The sequence below is a fragment of the Clupea harengus genome, chromosome 13 (genome assembly GCF_900700415.2).
Source record: "Clupea harengus chromosome 13, Ch_v2.0.2, whole genome shotgun sequence".
Classification (NCBI taxonomy): Eukaryota; Metazoa; Chordata; class Actinopteri; order Clupeiformes; family Clupeidae; genus Clupea; species Clupea harengus.
The window spans coordinates 21,802,897-21,809,131 of NC_045164.1; the positions used below are offsets into that span (position 1 = coordinate 21,802,897).

Genomic DNA, 6,235 nt, shown 5'->3' on the forward strand with positions numbered 1-6,235 from the left:
CAGCCTCTTGCATGCCATCTCCATTCAACCCAGGCGCTGTATTAAAAAATACACAATTATTCATCAAGAACAGTTTTATTTCAAACCGTGGACTGGGCTCTCACACACACACACTCATGCACCCACTCGGTCAGTCCAGATATTTAAGGAAACACACACTTCGGTCCGTGGAATATTGAGATCAAAGAGAGACAGCCTAATAAAGTAGAGAAGAAATGATCGTGGAAAGCAGAGGGAAAACTCCAGAACAGAGCACCTGGGGAAGTGTGTGTGTGTGTGTGTGTGTGTCTGTGTGTGTGTGTAGCTGTGTGTGTGTGTGTGTGTGTGTGTGTGTGAGTGTGAGTGTGTGTGTGAGTGTGTGAGTGTGTGAGTGTGTGTGTGTAAAATAGGTTGAGGTGGATCGTCTTCCTCCTTTTCCCGAATGCCCTGCGTACTCCACAGAGGACCCAGAGGCAACCGTGGGAGAAGAAGAAAGATGGGAAGAAAAGACAAACAAAACAAAACATCATCTTCCTCCTCGCAGCTGCACCAGTGGAGGTGTTAGAGTGCTGTTCTGCCCCACAGAGCCACCTGCTTCTAGAAACAGCATGGAGGTGAAGGGCTTACAATCAAATCAAACCATGGGAAAGGAGAAGGTGTTGACTTACCCCTGCTGCCATCTTAGGCAGAGAGAGAGCGAGGCACAATGGAGAGTGTGGAGAGTGATTAGGGCTGACATTAATTACATTTACTATCTTTAGGAACTCTCTCTCTCTCACACACACACACACACACACAAAATACACACACACAGACACACACAATGTGGTTGTGTTTCCCAGGTTGTTGGTTTTTGATTGCTCTGTTGTGGTGTAGCCCAAAAACCTGTGCGAGTAGCATATGGAAAACAAGTGCTCTAGAGGTCTCTCTATCTCTCTCTCTCTCTCTCTTTCGCTCACCCTCTCTGTCTGTCTTATTCGCTCCCTCTCTCTCTTTCCTCCATCTGTTCGGTCTAATCAAGGCCCAATTAAATGAATTAGCTCTATTTTCTCTCCCCCCTGTTCTCCTCTCACCTTTATTCCAGCCAGTCTGTGCATACATGTGTGTGTGTGTGTGTGTGTGTGTGTGTGTGTTTGTGCATGTGTGTGTGTAACAGAACACATTAGCATGGTGATTACAATTTGTCCTGGGCTGATTTTTTCATTAACCATTGGCAGAGCATCTCGCCTTACCTCTGCAAATCTGTCGGTGCTTGGGGTGGACGCCGGTGACAGAACACAAGAGATGATCTGAGGAGATGAGAGATCTAAAGCTGAAACCTGGATGACACCATCAGTCTTCCGACATCAATGGTGTAATTCCTCACTTCATACCTAGCTGTGCCCTCGTCAAAGTCACTGACCCTGCCAGTCTAACGTACTGATCAGTGAGGTCGCTTCTCCCACTAGTTGCTGTTCCCTTCTATATCTATAACACATATCTATAACACATGGTGAGTAATAGGTCCCTCAATGATCCAATCACAGCAGATTCCCTGTTCATCTCAGCCCCTCACTGGGCACCAGCTGTGTCCAAACTGGATTAACGAATGGGCTCAACATAACATTGGTTGATATTTGACTGACATTTGGTAGCCAATCAGATATTTGACTGACATTTGGTAGCCAATCAGATATTTGACTCATATTTGGTAGCCAATCACACTCTGAGAGCCTACCTTCCCATTAAGTCAACTGATGAGAAGGTCTGCACCAAGGCTCTTTAGAGAAGTACTGCTGGAGCTCCTCAGGATGGCCGGTGGAAAGGGATGGGGGAAGTCACCCGTGTCTGGACAACCATTCACACTGGATAGATGAACTGGTGTTTTGAAGTTTTCTTTTGCACATAGTATCCTTGTGTGGACAGACACTGGCAGAGATAATGATAATGATCTTATGACAATGATTATGATTTTTTACAACCATGTTCTAATCTTCCTAGGGTGCTCTCTGCATTTCACTAGAGCACAGAAGGATAGGGTGCAACACCGCTTGTGAGATCATTCAGAGGATGAAAAATGTGGATGAAATAGGGTGAGGCTTACGTACTCTATAGGCAACAGGGGTCTTGACAGCAGTTGACACTTTGAGAGCCAATTAAAGGCATTGCTTCACATCCACGTGTTTTGGTTTCTAAAACCATTCGGATGTTGCCAGTGATTGGCTGTCTGGAGCTATTTGCTTGAAGAGGGAGAGCACCACAACAGATGCCAGAAAAGTGGCTAAATGTGAAAGCTGGTAATTGTCGCGTAAATACCACAGCTGTCTTCTTTTATCTCGATCCATATTTAATGCAGCAGGTTCTGGAATCCGCATTTCTATTCTCCTCCAAAGTCTGCTTCCCTGTGACATGAGTGTGTGTGTGTGTGTCGGGGGCACTGCTTTTGACATCCAGTTTCCCCTCTGCATAACAATGCCGCCTGTAGCATCGGCAAGGACATTTCAGACGGCCGAAACCCGCAGATGCTCTGGAAACAGCCCTGAGGCTTTCCCACAGGCGCAACATTGCAGCCCCCAGGTCATCTCTTCACTCTCCACAGCTGATCCAGGAACAGTTGGGAACACGCCTTCACTCTCCACAGCTGATCCAGGAGCAGTTGGGAACGCGCCTTCACTCTCCACAGCTGATCCAGGAGCAGCTGGGAACACGCCTTCACTCTCCACAGCTGATCCAGGAGCAGTTGGGAACACGCCACCTACTGCAGTAGCTCTGACTGACTGGCCTGGGTATGACCCCACCCAGTGAGCTATGTCACCACTGATTAATTATGACTTTTTTTGTTTGTATAATCATAATAATATTGCACATTTGAAATGTTAATATGGAAAAGTTGTAGTGGTTCTTGACACTAATGTGGGGTGACGGAGTGCTGAAAATGTAATAAGAATGTTGCAGGCTCTGACCACTGGGTTGTGTTGTTTTTGTTTATTGTAAAACTTGCAAAAATATGGCTTTCAGTAAGAATCAGTCACACGAAACACACACACACACACACACACACACAGGAAAGCTTCAGGGCTGCAGGGTGCCAGTCACACTCTAGTCTCCATGGCTACATCTCAAAATAAAAGCTGCAAGCTTCTGACTTCAGATATTGAGGTTGGTGTGTTTGTGTGTATATGTGTGTGTGTGTGTGTGTGTGTATATGTGTGTGTGTGTGTTTGAATGTATATGTTTTGTTATGTATTTGTGTTTCTGTGTTTGTATGTGCATGCGTGTGTATGTGTGTGTGTATGTGTATGTGCATGCGTGTGTATGTGTGTGTTTGTGTGTACTGGTAGGGGGTGGCCTTGAGTGAGATGGGCCAGCTGCATATCAAATGTGTTCTGCCTGTCACACCCAGTGTGATTTGTGAAGGGCCAAACACACGCTAACACACACACACACTCACTCACCCACACACACATACACACGCATAAAAAGAGAGGGATAGAGTGAGTCCAATCATCCAGTGTGTACACATGCATATATGAATGTGACATATGTCACCACTCACTGAGACACTCAAGCAAAATCCAATAATTTGTGCTCAACTACTTACTCTGAAACATAGGGTCCAATCATATCATATGTACACACACACACACGCACACCCCCCCGGCACCCGCACATGCACACACACACACACACACACACACACACACACACACACACACACTGGCAGCCCCCTGTAGTGCTTGTTTCAGACATCTTCATCGTCTCCTCTGCTGTCACAAGATATGATATGCTGCATCAACCCCACTACACACACACACACACACACACACACACACATATAACTGTGGCAGCTGTGTATCACTAAGATGGTGGTGAAAAAGACATTTATTGGAGTCCTGGATGCTGTAAAAAAGGGGGTGATGTGGATCAAGGTTGTGCTATAGCACCTCTGATCTGCACTGTGGAAAAGGACTGCAATGGCAGCGCAGAAAATAAACAGCAAAAAGCCATTCTAAGAGGTCTGACAGACCCTCACATACAGTACACAGGGAAAAGAGAGAGAGTAGTCCTAGAGTTGTGTTCTTCAAAAAGCAAACCTTTAAAATAATGATGAGGGGGGCATTAGTGGGGGAATATTAACTTGACCAGAGAGAGAGAGAGAGAGAGAGAGAGAGAGAGACAGAGAGAGACACAGAGAGAGAGAGAGACAAAGAGAGAGAGAGACAGAGAGAAAAAGAGAGAGAGACAGAGAAAGAGAGAGAGAGACAGAGAGAAAGATAGATGAAGGGAGAGTGGGACAGCATGAAAGAAATCGGCAGAGTGAAAGAGGCAAGAAAGGTGAGTGCTAACTCAGTGAGTCACACACACACACACACACACACACACACACACACACACACACACAGTGGTAACTCAGTGAATCACACAAAAAAAATCACCATTTAAACACGGTTCGTCTCACTGGTGGTAGGCCCTTTTTATTTCTGTAACCCAATTTGAGGCTTAAATCTTCAAGGTTCCTTCAAGGTTGAATTTCATTATTTAGCCACAGACTTCCATACATAACGTAACTCCACTAAACAGAGACTTCCTTTGGCAATGTAAAATGACACGCTTCAATCAAGGAAACGGAAACATGACATTGCTGTAACAGAATGTTCTGGTTCCCATGGTGACAAGGTCAAATGCGGCCCATCATAACTCACAGTCACTGTAGCACAAGGTGATGTCCACTGAAAATCAGCTTGGACCTTAGCATTGACATAATCATTGAAATAAGGGGAAGTGTGTAAGAGCATAATCTATGTGACACTGCCATAGTGCTAAACATCTCACAGTGTTTTGCATTTCCACAAACATGGGAGCAACATGGAACAACTCAATTACAAATAAAAATAACAATAATAAAAATAATAGCAATAACATTTTTCTCAACTCAGATACTGAGCATTATCATTTAAGGGGCTCAGGCTTTCCCTTTTCTAGTATCTCCCTCTACACCCGTGTTCACTGCAGTTCAATAGTGTTGTTACACAATACAGAGCTGTTAGGATCAATGCTATACTCACGTGATGGGAGAGCAACCGCTTGATGGAGCGTGTTAACTGAGAGAAAATGGGACTAATCCTCCTCTTAGCATATATTTGCACACTTTTCCCTCTCTCTACACACACACACACATCCACAAAACACATGCACGCACACACACCCACACACACACACACACACACACACACACACACACACACTTATCTTCATTCCTCTGCATAAGGACCACAACACTGAAGTAAGCAACAGATGAACAAGTGCTTTAGTGCCACAAGCCGCCCAATGTTGTCACTTTGTCATTTATATGAGTCACTATGAAGTGCCTTTACAAGGGTTAGACGGAGACATGTAATACCCCTGTGTGGGTTATTTTTAAACTAAACAGCATCAAAAGTACCCTCACTCTAGGCATAGGCCTCTGACGAAGAGGACGGCTCTTTATCTAAAACAGGAGGGTGAGCTGGGCAGGAATGCTGGGGTGGGTCAAGGCGGGAATTAGTTATGCCTGCACTTAGCGTACGCTGAAACATGTTGGGGGAACACATACATGGTGTTGGGGGGGGTGTTGGGGGGGAATAATCACTTTGCTCAATCAAGTAATTTCTTCAACAATCCCTGCTAAAAGAACAGATTCTAAGTTGGTGACTAGACTAAGTAGCGTTTTTTTCTTTTTCTTCTTTTCTCGTCTCATCATCAAGCGACTGAGTGTTGCGTAACCGAGTCTGTCTCGCTACGGCTGTGGTTCACCCAAGGACACGGAGGCGTACAACTGTCCTTCTAGCACCGGAGGTTGGCACAATGGATATGTCGTCATTGCACAGTACAGTTAAGACACCATAGAGACATCATCATATATTCCAAACAGGTCTGTAGAGGAATGACCTAAAATCAAAAAGTGTCTTTGTGTTTTTCACTTCTTTCGGCACACCACAGACACAAGAGAAAAACAAGAGTTTGACAGAAGCTGATCCTTGGTTTTTATAAGCCATCTGCACGTGTTCTCTAGTTGCTATTCACAGTATATAGCATTTGTTTTAATCATGAAAATATGAATCACTCAAAACTGCTGGTGAGTTGGTCTCTTAGAAACGGGGTCACTACATTGTCTCTAGCTCCAGCCAATCAGAGCCAAGGGAGGAGTCAGCAGGCTCTTTTGGAAATAACTTAGAGAATGAAAATAATCGCATTAAATATCAATTGGAGGCGATATACATGAAGACACACACCAAAG

General features: G+C 44.8%; 1 protein-coding gene across 1 annotated transcript in view; it reads right to left on the reverse strand.

The window, feature by feature from the left end:
• Positions 1-4,413: 4,413 nt before the first annotated feature.
• LOC105893426 (adhesion G protein-coupled receptor A3) overlaps positions 4,414-6,235 on the reverse strand; it is a 144,278-nt gene continuing 142,456 nt past the window's right edge. Inside the window, exon 19 of the mRNA XM_031578689.2 lies at positions 4,414-6,235. This exon is cut by the window's right edge and continues 1,970 nt beyond it. The gene's annotated coding sequence lies outside the window, so the exon portion shown is untranslated.